Source organism: Argopecten irradians, chromosome 12, assembly GCF_041381155.1.
Source record: "Argopecten irradians isolate NY chromosome 12, Ai_NY, whole genome shotgun sequence".
Lineage (NCBI taxonomy): Eukaryota > Metazoa > Mollusca > Bivalvia > Pectinida > Pectinidae > Argopecten > Argopecten irradians.
This window is the reverse complement of record NC_091145.1, coordinates 22,498,541-22,501,543: the sequence shown is the minus strand read 5'-3', so window position 1 is coordinate 22,501,543 and position 3,003 is coordinate 22,498,541. Positions and strand designations below refer to the sequence as shown.

The 3,003-nt window shown below is 36.7% G+C and overlaps 1 non-coding gene across 1 annotated transcript; it reads right to left on the bottom strand.

Moving 5' to 3' along the window:
• Nucleotides 1-401: 401 nt before the first annotated feature.
• Trnai-aau (transfer RNA isoleucine (anticodon AAU)) lies at nucleotides 402-475 on the bottom strand. Its single transcript has one exon. It is a non-coding gene; the product is annotated as a tRNA-Ile (tRNA).
• Between the last annotated feature and the right edge of the window lie 2,528 nt (nucleotides 476-3,003).

Below are 3,003 nucleotides of genomic sequence, written 5' to 3'. Positions count from 1 at the left end.
TAATGGTGATAAACAATGAAACGGCGATTCACTGGTGAACATTGTGATAGCATGAAGATTTTCATAATTGAACATTGACAAATTAGACATATAGGATGAAATGATGTGAAAACATGTTTGTGCATCTTAAATAATTCTACCCATTTATAGTTTTTCATTATCTACTTGTGCATATAATAATTTCTGCGAACAGTCGAAATTGTAAATGTCAATGTGGCAAAATAGCAAAGCCCCGTTTGAAATATAAAGACGGAGATTTGACAAACAATAAGATAGATCGTGTTAAAGTGCTAATAATATACGCTGCAATAATGTTTCATTTGAAACAAATTTGGTAAAATAAAATGGAACCAAACGTTATTCTGAACAAGTCTAGAGTAAAAAAAAAAATCTTTAAGGAATAGCCAGTGTGGGGGTCGAACCCACGACATTCGCATTATTAGCACGACGCTCTAACCGACTGAGCTAACCGGCCTCCATATCACCTGTGCTATGATGCAAGCACCAGTATTTCCTTTCAATACACTATTCAGTATGTAATATGTGTACCTGGATTCGAAAGAAGTTTCTGCTATCTAAATATATGTACATTGTACATGACATCTATGACAACGATAAGATTTGGATAATAAACTTATCATGTTTTGTCTCTGAGCTTCAAGTCCATTCCATTCAGCGAACATACAACGTTTTGGTTGGGTGAACGGCAATAGTATACGTAGATTTTAGTTTGTTGCCGCTAGACTATGTTAACTCCGTTGGAACTAAATAACTTATTTTCAGGTTACTCAGGAGATTTGCTCAACAGTGGTGGTCGGGATTTTATAAGCCTGTCTAATCTGTAGTTTGGCTATCACGGAGTATAGAACGCCGTCGTGTCTTCTTGGCATCTGTGGGCCGGTCCTACCTCGCCTCACAGCATTTACCTCGGACCGGGGCATGCTGGTCATCGGATTTACCCGGTTATTCCTACAGATAATTTCTTAATTTATTGTTTTTTAGCTAATAGATGTTTTTTTTTTTAATATACTGATCTCCCTCTTTCGTTTTCATAACTCAGTGAACTTTGTGTTGCGTGTTAATATAAGTAAAATATGCAGGCACGTTGTTTCGCTTCTACACAAATACTTTGTAATTATTACTTTTACATTTCATGGCATCATTGCAAATTACCATTGTTTACTGTGTATGCACATTTGCATATATATGTTCATACATGCGGTTTTTTTTGTTCTAAACCATTAAACTTTGGGGCGTGACTTTTTGTAAAGTTTTACTCAATCAATTTATTACTGGGGAGGTTTGGTTCAATGATCGTTTAGTGTACAATATTTCTTTCTTTACACTGTTCCCTAGTATATTCTAATCGCTCGTTCTTTATCCGATTTCTTTCTCCGGTCTCTTCCATGATGTTCTCCTCGGTTCCTGTCACACACTCTGTGTACTACTGTCCGGTCCTCTTCTCTCCTCTCTGTTACCCGGTACTCCTCTTGTCCCAAACCACACCACTCGCTCACTCCTATCTTATCCCCAAACTTACTACGATTCTGAGAAGACTCCAGAACCCTTTTACCTTATTTGGGCCCATGTCCCTGTATAAACCGCTTGACCAGTCGTTTTACCCCTTAGGCTCTTTACGTAGGTAACGGTATCTAATTAACAATATATGTTGTACTTTTAATTAGCTTCGGACATGTATTGAACCCCATTACTCATAATGACCTCTCGCTATGTGTACTACATCTGTAATGTCTACACCTCCCCCTGATGATATATATACTAGTTATAACTTCCCTCTGTATAATTATTTATCAATATATGTTATTACATATTTAAGACCTTTTTGTAACACACCTCCCATACTTAAGGAATATTTGTAGTTATGTTAAATCGACAAATGTTCCCAGACAATTACTTACAAAAAAGCTTAATTATTACTCCAATTACCAATATTCAATTAACACCCAGCTTTTTAGGTTCGTAAAACATAGAGTTCCGGAACAACACCCTCTCACCTCTCTTACCACTTCATACGAATTATAAAGCATATCACTTAAAAATCAAACAAATACGCATAACGCCTAGAATTATAACAAGGCGCATAACGCTTATTAATTGCATTGGTTTGCACAGTTCATAACTCCACGTCTATAAAATAATATTTGGTTAGCACAGTTCATAACTCCACATCTATAAAATAATATTTGGTTAGCACAGTTCATAACTTCATAATCCCATGTCTTCAAGTGTTATAATCCACAGGCGGTAGTAATCCACGTATGTTAGTTAATTAATTTAATAAGGTCCACGCATGAGTTATACACATAGTTCACATAGTTCTTGTAATTTATAATCCAGGTTTCACAATGAAGCAGAACGACTTCTATTGTATATAGTCAATAATCCACCTGAAGAAATTCACACCACAGCGTCAATAATTATAGGGTTCACACGTCAATAACAAATAAGGATCTACAACCGAAGACAATTCATCTGATTCATAACATTTTGTCATATCAAGTGGATATGTCATATAATATAAATGTTAGAATCACTGCTTGAAGGTAGTGTATCATTCTTGTAATAATAATGTGTTGCCACGCGAATACCGACACTGTAATGTACGTTAAATGGTTACAACGTAATATGTAAAGTTAAATACACAATTTGTCCCACAATTACTAAGTAACATCATTGTTTACATTGTGGAGCGAGTTGGAACCCGATATTTGGGTTTTTTAACCCTCCCATGGTGCGATCCTGACACAAATTTTTACTAGCGGGTCGTATGGCCATTATCATTTAATGCCAAGCTCATACTATCTGTAGGTTACCGATTACTGGGGCGTCCGTCGTGTTGGTTGCCATGTCATAACGGTTGGAGCAAATACAGGGATTCGTTTGAATCCGGTACAGGTTTGCATGGGTCGCGCGAGGGTCACTGGTTAGGTAACTCTAATTCGTTAGTAGCAATGTCCTACATGTATGTCGAGGAGAATAAGC